Source organism: Prionailurus bengalensis, chromosome D2, assembly GCF_016509475.1.
Source record: "Prionailurus bengalensis isolate Pbe53 chromosome D2, Fcat_Pben_1.1_paternal_pri, whole genome shotgun sequence".
Taxonomy (NCBI): domain Eukaryota; kingdom Metazoa; phylum Chordata; class Mammalia; order Carnivora; family Felidae; genus Prionailurus; species Prionailurus bengalensis.
The window spans coordinates 54962204-54976335 of NC_057351.1; positions in this window are offsets into that span (position 1 = coordinate 54962204).

Consider the following 14132-nt stretch of genomic DNA (forward strand, 5'->3'; position numbering starts at 1 on the left):
AATGCAGAAGCAAGCTCTTCTGTACATGCATGTCTTCTCCAGAAGGTTTCCAAGACACCAGAAGACATTTCTTTTGCCGCAGAAAACCACCTCAGTACAAAAGTGCAGGGTTTGGTGGCATGTGCCCACTAATTACAGCCATGTTCTTGTATTGGTCTGCAGATTGTTCCCGTACCTGCCTCCATTCTGAGATATTAATTACTAGGCCAGCGACATGTCTGAGAAGGGTGATAACCATGACTAAGATCTGGATCTCTTACATCGTTAAGTGGCATATGAAGGGAGCTGGTGTCAATAATGTGTCCTTAAGTGTTCTTTGACCTTGATTATTCCTAATTGCTAATACTTTAACTAAATGCTACTACACTACTAGGCCCCAGGATTTGGGCTTGGCATTGGAGGGAACACAAAGATGACTGCCCTGGACGTCTTCACCCCATCCCAACACACAGAAAGCAAGAAAGTGGCTCAGCAAATATTTTGTCTTTGCTTTTTGCAGAGGTGCCTTGTGGATTTCAGATACCAGGGAAGTGGCTTCTTATAATCTGAGATGATGGGACTACACCCTCCAGTTTCACACTTTTCTTCCTTCTTTCACACACCAAAGGGAAACATTGCTCATGTCTTTAAGGAAATATATCCTCTACTGGTCCTATTATCAAGGCATCACAAAATAATATGTCATCCTAGAAACCATGGTCTCCAAAAGGTTTTGAGAAACATAACGAAAGGATTGGGCATGTGCTGGAGTATTGGCAATTAGTACATTTAGGAAGACTCATGTTTTACCGATATTCCTCCCAGTGAGGTGCTAAGTAAAAACAGTCTTTGGATTATAGAGAGGCTTAAAGCCCTCCCTTATTCACAAATCACTTGAAGGTAGGGGCACCTGGATGGCTCAGTCCGTTAAGTGTCCGGCTTCAGCTCAAGTCATGGTCTCCCGGTTCGTGGGCTCAAGCCCCGTGTCAAGCTCTGTGCTGAGTTCAGAGCCTGGAGCCTGCTTCGGATTCTGTGTCTCCTTCTCTCTCTGCCCCTCCCCTACTCAGGCTATGTGTGTGTGTGTGTGTGTCTCTCTCTCTCTTTCTCTCTCTCTCTCTCTCAAATAAATAATAAAAACATTTTAAAAAATACTTTTAAAAAATCACTTTTAAATCTAGTTGGTTCAAAGACAACTAACTTAATTTGATCATCTTAAAGGATGTTCGTCAAAGGGTTTAACATAGTAATTGCTGGGTAGTGGGACTGTCGATTTTAATTTTCTCCTTTATAACTTTGTGTTCTTTTTCTATAGTACATATGGATTACTTTTACAATTGGGAAAAATATATTTTGTATATCTTTTTAGAAATCATAAAAAGCATCTCAGATAAGGTAGACTGACTTCTTTATGTGTTTCAAAGAAGTTCTAGATGAAAGACTTAGTAAGTAGGGGCGCCTGGGTGGCGCAGTCGGTTAAGCGTCCGACTTCAGCCAGGTCACGATCTCGCGGTCCGTGAGTTCGAGCCCCACATCGGGCTCTGGGCTGATGGCTCAGAGCCTGGAGCCTGTTTCCGATTCTGTGTCTCCCTCTCTCTCTGCCCCTCCCCCGTTCATGCTCTGTCTCTCTCTGTCCCAAAAATAAATAAAAAACGTTGAAAAAAAATTTAAAAAAAAAAAAAAAGAAAGACTTAGTAAGTACTCATGCAGGTTTCTTTTTAATAGGATCCCATTCTCAATGCTCAAAGATGTATTACTTAACAGCAAGTAAAGAACCAGAAGGCTTTCCAGAATGGCCATTTATTGATTCAAAAATTGTAATACATCTACTTCACAATAAATCAATTCATTCTCTAAGTATAGACACTCTAGGTGACCCCAAACTTATACAACCCAGAGATCTCTGGCTAACATAACAATAACACCCTCAAATAAAGCCTTTGTGAAGATGGTGATGTTTTTCCGTTTTGGCGAGAACACATTTTCAGCATAAAACAGCTTTGGAGGACGGGAGTCCAACAGGCAAACATGTGCTCCTACTGTTCCCACAAAAGCAAAGCAGTTTTGCCAACTGTTAGAAACATGATAAAATCATGGCATATAAATTATGTAAACAAAACATGTTCTATTTGTTCCATAACAGTATAAAATCATGTTAATTTTCATCCAGATAGAAAGGCTTTAACCCTCTAAATCCAAATAATCTAAGCCCCTCATTGACACCCAAATATTTAAAAAAATTTTTTTTAATGTTTATTTTTTAGAGACAGAGAGAGAACATGAGTGAAGGAGGGGCAGAGAGAGAGGGAGACAGAATCTGAAGCAGGCTCCAGGCTCTGAGTTGTCAACACAGAGCCCAACATGAGGCTCGAACTCACAAACCACGAGATCATGACCTAAGCTGAAGTTGGATGCTCAACCAACTGAGCCACCCAGGCGCCCCCCACCCAAATATTTTTGATGTGGTATGCCTAAACTTTTGGGATGCCCTCTTCTGACCTTGTAAGAGTTTCCCATGTATGTAGATAAGTATTGTCTAAATAATAGTGAGTCAAAGATCTGGAATAAGATTAGGTCTATCATGAAATCCTTTGGAGATGGTCAACCAAGGCTCCACTCACATGTTACCACTATCAATTTTTTTAAAGCTCAGGTGTAGAGACAAGCATTTAGGGGAGGAAAAAAAAAATTATTTAAAATAATTAAACCTATTTATTTTGAATTTTTACTGAATAGCAGTGTAGAAAAAGCCCACGCTGATGTTTTGTTCACCAAAGCATTGTTATCACCAGAAATAGAAGAAACCTCATAATCTGATCTAGAACTTTGGAAGAGAATGGAAAATAGAACATCACAAGAGATCTGAAATGGTAATATTCTAAAGATTTGGGGGGTGACATTTTTGTCAAAACTAACAGGAGTTTTCACTGATTGTATTCAGAATCACTGGACTTTAAAGTCCGTTTGTTTTTCTCTTTGTAACTTAAAAAATATCATTGCTCCACAAAACAACTCCTAAGGAGGTAGCTGGGACTGAGGCTAGTGTCTAATTTAATTCAAGAGCTTATTCTAGGGCTCAGAGAATATCTGGATAGGACTGTGGACAAGGAGTGTGTGGCACAGCCTGCATTACTTGCCTCAAAACCCGTTCAGCCTCAGTAACAGAACCCAAAAGTTTAGCTGGGCACATGGTCATGAAGTGAAAAGGACTTTCCCAGCCTCCCTTTCATTGAGGCATGGCCACATGACTAAGTTTCAGCCATGAAATGTAAGCGGAAGCATTGTTTGGGACTTCCGGAAAGTCTCCTTTGTTTTTTTTATTATTTTTTTAATGCTTATTTATTTTAGAGAGAGGGAGAGAGACAGAGCACTCGCGGGGGAGGGGCAGAGAGAGAGGGAGACACAGGATCCGAAGCAGGCTCCAGGCTCTGGGCAGCACGGAGGGCTCAAATTCACACGCTGTGAGATCATGACCTGAGTGGAAGCCAGATGCTTAACCAACTGCGCCCCTGGAAAGTCTCCTTCAAAAGTGAGGGGGAGAGATATGCCCAAGGACACACAACGAGTAGGTTGTGGAACTGGACTCAAACTTCTCTTAACTGTGTGATTCTACTGCATCCTAAGGACATAGTGAAATCTTGTGAACCATCTACAGCAGAGTTTGGCAAGCATAGGTCTGCAAGCTAAGAATCATTTTTACCTTTGTAAATGGTTGAAAAACAATCTAAAGAATATTTTGTGGCAATTTCAGGGTCTATAAGTAAAGTTTCATTGGAACACAGCCACATTCATTCACTTACATGTTGCCTCTGGCACCTTTTACAATGAATGACAGGGCTGAATAGTTGTGACAAAGTTGCCATGACCTACAAAGACTAAAATGTTTATTATCTGGCCCTTCACAAAAAAAAAAAAAAAAAAAAAAAAGAAAGAAAAAAGAAAAAGAAAAGAAAAGAAAAGAAAAAAAAAAAAGAAATGTACTGATCTGTGACCCACAGAAAGGGAGGAGGTATGGAGTCAAAAGGGTGTGTGGCTAGGTAGGAACAGTGCAACTCTGGTAGCCATTCTATAAGTTCAAGTGGGCCAGAGATGAAGTGTCACTGCCTAGTAAAATCAGGTGCTCATAAGCATTTGTTCACGTGACAAAACATGTAAGTATGGCCAACAAGCACATAAAAAAAGATCCACAGAGGGTATTATGCTAAGTGAAATTAGAGAAAGACAAATATCATATGACTTCACTCACATGAGGACTTTAAGAGACAAAACAGATGAACATAAGGGAAGGGAAACAAAAATAATATAACAACAGAGGGGGACAAAACAGAAGAGACTCTTAAATATGGAGAACAAACAGAGGGTTACTGGAGGGGGTGTGGGAGAGGGGATGGGCTAAATGGTTCAGGGGCACTAAGAAATCTCCTGAAGTCACTGTTGCACTATATGCTAACTAATTTGGATGTAAATTAAAAAAAAAAAAAAAGATCTACAGCACCAGTAGTCATCGAAGAAATGCAAATGAAAACCACGAGACACTACCACACACCCACTAGAATGGCTATAATTAAAATGACTACATATTGGTGAGAATGTGGAGTAACAGGAACTCAGATATTGCTGGTGGAAATATAAAATGGTACAAACACTCTGGGAAAACAGTTTGGCAGCTTATTATAAATTTAAGGATCCACTTACCATATGACCCAGCCGTTCCACTCCTAAATATTTCCCCACAAGAAATGAAAACATATAGCCGAACAAAAGCTGGCCCCAAACTGGAAACATTCCAAATGCCCACTAACAGGTGAATGGATAGACCAATTGTGGCCTATCCATACAGTGGAATAATAGCAATAAAAAGAGACAAACTACAAATACATCAACAACATGGATGGACATCAGATACGTAATGCCGAATAAAAGAAGCCAGACTCCAAAGAGAACCCTTTGTGTATGGGTTCCCCACTTTTTGAAGGTTTGTGTTACACTACTTTGCTTTTACGAAAGACTTACATCGGTATGTGTTTTCACTAACCAAAAGAAATCCAAAGAGGATATTCACTTTGATGGAAAAGGCAAAAAGCAAGTAGCATCCAGTGCTCGTTTTGCAGTAGGTTATAGAGGCAACATATACCCCAAGTAGTGAAAGTGGCCCACCAAGCTCCCTCCCCAGGAAGTACACGAACACCTCAGCATCAAGCTGCCACAGCTTCGAATTGGATCTGTAAGCACCTGTGCTTTACCTCAATTTATATTGTGCATCCATTAGCAAGATGTATCCTTCTTGGGTCTGGGAACACTCAGACAATCTTCCATATTTATTAATGGTAAATGCTTCTTTGCTTTACAACATTTGGCTTTTATGAAAGCTTTCAGAGAATGCTCTATTTTCAGATAGTGGGGGAAATCTGCACTTGTATTTGTTTAGAACTCTAGGAAAGACAGGTTTATTCCACACTGATAGATCCTTGTCTCATGGATGTTACTCTCAATGGTTGCTTGGGTGGGGCTTGGGTTGGGGAGGTTTAGTGGGAAAGGGCACCCAGAGACCTTTTAGGGTAATGCTAATGTTCTAGATCTGGATTGTAGTGGTGGTTACACAGGTGTATGTATTTGTGTGTGTGTGTGTGTGTGTGTATTTATATATATATATATATATATGTATATTTATATATATGTATATTTATATATATATATATAAATTTTTAAAAAGGGGCCCACATCTTCAGGACCCAATAACAGGGAGGAGCACTGATGCTGAGCATCACCATGAATCCATGCAGTCATAAGAAATCCACATGGAAGAGAAGAACAAAGATAAAAAGGTTACTTTCCAGACAGAGTTTTTCTGATCCTACAAGGAAGTGGCCTCAAACAAAGTCTTCTTTGTAGGCTCCTTGCCGTAGGGCATTTTTGAGCCAGGAAAAGCCCAGCTTTTATCCTATATCAAGGGTTGCAAAGATCCTAGAAATGAGGCCTTTAGTACTCGGACCTTTGGATTTCTCTAAACTGAATAAAAATTATGAATACCCTCTTATTCAGTTTCTCTGAAGTTTCCAATCAGCAAGTTACCCACTTGGATTCTTCAACTGGGAAACGAAACACATTTACCTGCACTAAAAATGTAGTCAGTTGGTTTGATCTAAGTCCCTGCGGGAAACTTGATCCATCAAGGTAACTGGACCGAGTCAGTTGGAAGTTCAGGATGTAGTTGCTGGCAATTAAGTCTGCTTTAGTTTCAGCTAAATTAAAGTGGTCGTCCTTCCTCATAAGAAACATACTAGCTACTCAGAGTTGAAAGAGTAACATTCTAGCCAATCTGAGGGGTAGGGACAAAGTTCAATAAAATCGGCATCTGATTTCTCCTTTTGGGTAAAATTTGGATGATGGGGAAGGTTGTGACCTGGCCACTGAAATTAGAGAGAGATGGAAGAAGAATGGTTTTATCTGGGAATGGCCAGATGGAGCAGACGGTTCTTGAGGAATAACAGAAAATCTCTGAGTCTCCTTCCGCAGGAAGCCTGAAGCAATACCCAGGAGATGAGGATTGTTAAGGGAGCCAAGGAGGGATTCAAGTAACAAAGTGATCTGTAATTGCAAGTCTTTCCAGAAGAGGGGGAAGGCCACTTCATTATGCCTCTCAATTGAGTTAGAATTAAAAAGAAAAAAGTTTTTTTTTAAATACCAGTTTCAAATAACAACCAAGATAAATCCCTGAGAGAAATCACAACGGAATATAATGATTCTAGTCCTAAGACAATGAGACAGGTAAGGAAAACACCTTCAAAGGAAGGTGCTTGGGAAGATGGGAATGATAGAGAAATTTACATTTGATCTAGATTCTCTGAACCAATTGTGCAAATCCAAGATAAAGGGTGGGACCCTTATCAGTGATCTGTGGTGGGTGGTAGGAAAGAGGAAAAAGCGCTTAATGTAAGTCTCCTCAGGAGTCTTACACAACTGCAGAAGAGAATGGAATTTATAAAGCTATAAATTGAATCTATTCAGTCTAGAATTCAACTGAGTGAGGGTTTCAGGTTTTGGGGCAAGTCCTCAAAAGTAGCCAACAAAGTATAAAGAATTAGTTCATAATCAAAAGAGGCTATGAAGACCCCTGGCAATATGCAATGGGCAATGCCAGAGCGGAAAGCTCAAAAGCGGTTTCAGAGATCATTTCAGAGAAAGCGCAAAGCTTGTAAGAAGCCAGATAAGTTTGCAGAATGCTGCATATTATGGAAGAAGCAGTGGTGTAGCTCTGGATGTGATGCCTGGAGCTGCTGCAGCCATCTTGCTCAGCTTGATGTTAACATCATAATGACACTTTCTCCTACAACACAACACAACACAAAAGATGGCAGAAAGAGTTGGAAAGAGTCTGTGTCCTTGATGACATCACTGTGCCAATGAACAGAGGCAACCACCCCTGAAGCCTGCCCTGCACTTGGAGTTCCTGTTGTAAGAGCTAATTCTGCTGTTTAATCTTTGAGTTTGGGTTTGTTACTTGCAGCCAAAAGCATAAGAGATAGATTCCTCTGTACTACTTCCTGTACTCGCCTTCATGCGGCCAGATATTTATACATTTTCTTGTGTTCTCTTCGCTATGCCATCTTTTAGACTTCTGAACAATCTCAGGTAAAAGATTTTTTATGCACTTGTGTACACACACGCACGCACACACACACACATACTCATTTTTCTGAAGGTTAAGATGTTTCTATTTCCCATACATTTTGGAAGAGGCGTGTTACAGTCATGGCTCCTACTCCTACAGTTGCTGGTGCTGTGAAGGTTATGAATGCTACTGAACCATATTTTGGAAACAAAAATAAAATTTTAGCTAATTATACCTACCAATGTGGTGCTGTAATCTATGAATGTCTTAAGCCACTTAAGATGAAGCAACTGTACATCTTAACAAGCTCAGATGTGTAGGCATAGTAAGTGTCCCTGTTAATTCAAAGCTTGCTGATTGCCCTCAAGTGACAAATGCAGCAAACCTTCACTATCACAGGAAATGTGCTGGGGAATTTTCCTGCAATTTTACCACAGGTATTCATCTTTTAGGAACCATGTCTAAATTTGCATTTAAATTAAATGCATTAAATTAGAGATGAGTACAGTTACAGAAGGGATGGGGTAAAAAAAATCACTTAGAATATTGGCAAAAGAATGCTCCATTAGGCCATCCAAACAAGCTAAATAATCTCAAACTTGGTTATAAAAATTAGTTTTGCTCTTAAAATTATAGAGGTACTTTTCAATCTGGAGGCTGTCTCAAAGGTCCATGACTCAATTTTCTCAAACTTGAGGCTTTAGTTGTTCATATTCTGTGTATATAATAAGCTTCAAGGAGGGCCTAATCTTCTATGTCCCAGTGTGGTCCTCCATAACTTTTTAAAAGCATGTATATATATATATATATATATATATATATATATATATATTTATATATTTTTTTTAACCAGTGATTCTTATTTCACTGCCAAAAGGAATAATCAAAATTTAGTTTCTGCTAAACTATCAGCAAAATTTATATCCAATCTAACCCAGTATTCATATCTAAGACGAATACCATGTACAACCAACTTCTTCCCTTATGTTTCCATCACCACCACTCTGGCCTGAGCTACCATTATCTCACACCTGAATGACTGGACTTCTCACCTCCGCTCCACTCAACGCTTGTCCTTTCTTCCAGCTCAAACAAGGGGATCCTCTGAAAACTCAAGTCCGACCTCAAGCCTCATCTCCTCATTCTCTCCCCCGTACAGCCACGCAAACTTTCTTCTCATACCTCTTTCCTGACTGTTCTTTCCTATCATAGATTCTTGCACATTCTAGCCCTTTTATCTGGGGAATACTTTCCTTCCTTGTACACGTACACAACATTCAGTCAGTCTTCAGCCTGAGCACTATTTTAAGACTTCCTTAGTACAGTCAAATTCTCTTGTTCTAGACTCTCATATAACCTCATACTTCTTCCTACTACCTGTTAAATTTGCATTTTTATATTTCTCTGTGGTTGTCTGGTAACTGGTGGTGTTACACTAAACTGTAAGCTTTATGAGCAGGGGTTTTATCTGCTTTTACTCACCATTACATGCCCAAGGTTGGGCACAGCAGTGGAGGCTCAACGTATTTGTTGAATGAAAAAAATAATTTTGGCAAACATTTTCTCTCATACACAATAGTCTCAGAAGAAACATGAGTCTTATCATTTGTTTGTTTGTTTTCCCTGGTTGTTTTCAGTGATCAAAGGAACTCAATATGGATTCTTTGGCTAAAAGATTTTTCTTTTAAAAACATGTAATGAGAAGAAAGACCTGGACCTTCTTAGCACCCATCCCTTTTGGAGGCTGGTGGTAGACTATGGATAGCATAAAAAGATACTGCCAGAATGCAAATGTCCTATTACTTGTGACCACAAGATATCAACACCAGGACCATTTCCTTCTCTTGTCCCTAGAAATAGTTTCATCAAGTGAGGAATTACTCAGCCTCCTGCTTGTCCCCTTTTCTGAAGCTGACATCCTACTCAGCATTTGAACCCTAGTAGAAGCTAGAATCCTATTCAATCTAATTTCAAAATAATGATACCAGCTCTATCTCTTCATTTTCTCCTTTTAAAGGCCATGTTAAGTTGCTTTCCTGAATTTTATTCTTGTGACACCAATCAAGGCATAAAGGAGTGGGGGTTGGTGGGTCGGGAAATAGTGCCTTGTTCACAAATGTTAGGTTGAAGGACTGGTTTAATCTTAACATCTCAGAGGAAGTATACAATGGTTACAAAATCTCTCTTCTGGGAAAAGCTGCCTTCATTTTCACTTTCTGTGCCCCCCTTCCCCACTGCCCCCCCCCCCTTTTTTAATGTTCTTGTAAAAGATTCTACTAAGATAGATTGGAAGTTCCAAGGCAAGTTCTCTTAATCTGGAGTGATAAACAAGATTTAGCAATTGTGAAACCCTTGAAAACATATGCTAAATTTTGAGTGCATGTTTTGGGAGTACATTCTTCCAGCAAAAGACTCTGGGTTTTATGTCAGATTCTGTCTCTAGCATCTAGTACAGTGCCTGGCATGCAACAGATACTTAATAAATATATGAGTAAGGAATGAGAAAATGAATGAATGAGATGCCCTTAAAGACACTGAGAAGGAATGGCTACAGAAGTAAGTTATCTGATTCAAGGAAAAGAGTAGTGGCAGAGAAGCCAAGGAAAAAAAGATTTTATGAAAAGGCAGTGGATAAACTGCCGTCTGTTGAAGAATAGTCAAGTCAGATGAGGTCTGAAAAGTGCTCAGTGGATTTAGAAACAGGGTGGCAGCTGGAGACCTTTAAAACTGATAGCTTCCTTTGGGGTAAAATATTGCAGTTGGTTGGAGAATAGGAATACAAAGTAAGGAACTGTGGATAGAGACAACTCTTTCATAAACCACGGAAAATGATGAGTTGCTATAGGAAGGTTTTAGTTTTTTAAGATAGAAAAGGCTTGAAAATACCTAAATGCCAATGGGAAAGAGCCAAAGATAAGTAAAGGAACAAAGGTCCAAAGAAACAAGACTGGGAAGGGATCCAGAGCTTTGTATCAGAAGAGGGTCATCTTTTCCATTGTGAAAGGAGGAAGGAAAAAGAATGGGTACCAATTAAGCAAGTTAGAAGGTTTGGTGGTACTAATTTGAGAAAGATTGCATCTTATGGGTTCTATTTTCTCTGAGATAATGAGAGGTAAAATAATCTGCTGAGAATGAAGGGGTACAGGGGTGGGTGGATACAAGGGGAAGGTCTTAGGTGAGCAGAAATTTAAAATAGCTCCTGTGGAGAAAGGGAAACAGGGAAGAATTGCCAGGCAAAATCATGAACCTGTATTTGTTGTGCTGCTAGTGTTCTCTGATGGGTGCTTTTTCTCTAGGAAGTCTTTTAAGCAGAAAGCGGTTTCTAAGAAGAATCCCTACTCACTAGAAGCTAGTGAGCCTTCTCTAGAGGCTTCTCTCTTGAGACTGAGTAACTCAAATTCAGGTTCAGAACTGTGAAGATATCATTTCTGTATTACATACCGAAAGTATGGTGGCTTTGATATTAAAGGTAAGAAGTCATTGATATTATTTTAAATACATAGAATATAAAAGTTTGTCTTTTAAGTACCTAAGAATGGCAACAGGAAAGGTTTTTTTGTACTGGGAGCTAAAAATCACTGTTAAAACCAAAGCCCGAAAATAACTACGAGAGGGCCACATTGGTAGGCCCATTAACTGGAGCAATCAGCTCTCAAGAGCTTTATCCTGTCACTTGATAATGTCAGGGTCAACAAATCCATGACAAAAAGAGGGACATCTTGAGAAAGAAATCCCAGAGGAAAAACTGGTGAGAGTGATTGTCCCCAAAACAGATGGAGGACTCTCTCCTGTCTACTCCATTGCAGACAAAGCCAAGTTCAGTCTCTCAAGTTCAGTAGTTACCTGGTCATCAAGCAGAGGGGATATGTCATGTCCAACCCCCAGACTGATGCACATTCTCTCTGTAGTGTTCCTCTCCCTCTGGCTACAGACATCCAGAAGTAGCTGGTGGCATTAGATACCTCATCATTGTTAATTCCCTCTATGCTTCCTGCCTTGGCTTGAAACTTACCATGAGGGTAGGTACTGAACCAAGGGCTAAGACAAGTACTTTCTACACTCTCCATCTAGCCAAACCCACTCTGTCCCTAAAACAGTTCAGCAGTCCAAACACGGAAGCAGAGGAAACGGTTTGGAAGGAAGTCTAAAGTGATCGTGAAGAGCATGGTTCCTAGGAGCAAACTGCTTGGGTTCATATTCTAAAGATACTACTTAGAGGATAGAAACTGCTTTAGTTTCCTCATCAGCAAAATGGAAATGATAATAATGCCTGTCTCGTAGGGCTGCTATGCAGATTACAGGAGACAATCCTGGTAAACTTGGAGAATTGTCTGGAATACAAGAAGCACACAGCATATGTTAGCTATTATCATCTCTGACCTACGGCTGGGTTTTGCTGAGTAGGTTTAACAGAAAGACAAGATTACAAGAGTGCCATGGTTGAAATGATAAGAAGTGAAAAGCAGAAGAAACTGATAGAGTAGCACAGGCAAGGGCCTGGAGTTCTTGAAGTTGAAATCATTCCGTTAGAGGAAATTAGCAGAAAGTAGAAGAGTTTAAGTTTTTTGTTTTTTTTTTAATGTTTATTTTGAGAGAGAGAGAGAGAGAGAAAGCACAATCAGGGAAGGGCCAGAGAAAGAGGGAGATAGAATCCCAAGCAGGTTCTGTGCTATTGGTGCAGAGCTTGACATGGGGTTTGATTCCAGGAACTGTGAGATCATGACCTGAGCCAAAATCAAGAGTCAGATGCTCAACCGAAGGAGCCATCCAAGTTCCCCTATTTTAAACTTTTAAGTGTGAAGTTGACATAAGTGATGACAAGGTCCAGGGAGTGGGTAGCTTTATAGAAAAGGTGAGGACATTGAATTTGAGGAGGTCAAGCAATCAAGAGGCCAGGATATTAGCTGGGTTATCCACATGGAATTTTATGTAACCTGGCATAAAGGTGGGACTTGGGGAAGGGAGAGAAACTGCAAGTCAGGTACCAAAGTCTTCGGAGAATGAAAGGAAATGAATAAGGATGAAACACATGGACAGAAAAGGGCCCGAAAGTGGTGCAGTCGGACTGTGTTGAACATGCATAAAGATCAGAGCCCAGGAGTGAGGAAGCCAACTGCTCCTTGTGATGTCGCCTGAGGCTAGTTGGTGGGAAAGGATGATAGAGCCAAGAATGCTAAATATTTAACATTGCTTAGGAGAGTCTAGTCCAGTGATAAACTGTCCTATCCTAACACTGTCTCTGTTGAGGAATACAGCCCCCCAAATGTTTAGCATGCTTCCTCAAAGGAACCTGGCTATCCAAGGTATCACAGTTCTATGAAGCCACTCTCCTCCCTCTTAGCATGCTCTAGACCTCAGGAAGGATCACCCGTGTCTCTCTCTACCCTGTACATACTCTCCTCACAGTACAGATCATCCTTCATTGCACTTACATGTTTAAATGTCACTCTCATATAGATACTTCCAGGGTTGTTGCAAGATACACTGATCTTTTCATGTCTGTCTCTCAGCCCTGGGCAGGCATTCATAAATGTCATTTGTGAAACAAGAGACTTCTCACGGTCACCAAATTGGGAGGCAGAGCATAAAAAGAATTTTCTATTAAAATGGGTCATCAAGCCTTAAGCTTTTGATTATAAAGAATGATTTTCTGGTGCACCTGGCTGGCTCAGTTGGTGGAGCACCTGAGTCTTGGTCTCAGGGTGGTGAGTTCAAGCTTTGCAACAGGTGTAGAGATTACTTTAAAAAAAAAAAAAGATTTTCTAATAAATATTAGAAAGGAGATGTAATATTTCTTCACCAACTTGCACGATAACATTAAAAAAAAAGATTTTCTAATAAATATTAGAAAGGAGATGTAATATTTCTTCACCAACTTGCACGATAACATTTCTGAGCACCCTATATTAGAAGAAGTCATGGTTGAGACCTCAAAGGGAAAAAAATCAGGATCTAAAAAATAAGGTTGTGAACTTGTAAAATTCTTTACCTTCAATATACCAAACTAAAACCGATAATCAATTAGCAACATTTTATTTGTATTCCTTTTCTAAAAACTTTTAAGGAATTTACTTGCTGTACAGGTTAAATGTGACGCTTATAAATCCACTTTTGCTATAGGTAAATAACCTGAGAATATTTTATTTATTTATTTTTTAGTTTATTTATTTTGAGAAAGAGAGAGAAGGAGAGTACATGTGCAAACAGGGGAAGGGCAGATCCCAAGCAGGCTCTACACTAAGAGTGCAGGGCTAGATCCCATGAACCACGAGATCATGACCTGAGCTGAAGTCAAGGTGGGATGCTCAACCAACTGAGCTACCCAGGCGCCCAACCTGAGAAGGTTTTAAAATTTTGTTTCTGGGTTACTTTCAGGTGCCCCGTGCCTGATTTTATTATTTTGATTCACTAAGATTTTATACAAATGTCAAACTTTCTAAATCATATATATTTGACATAAATTCCTAAACATGTGGAGAAAATATACAAAACAAAATAAATGTATCCTAGGATTTTATTCTAGATGAAGTCACATGAAGTCATA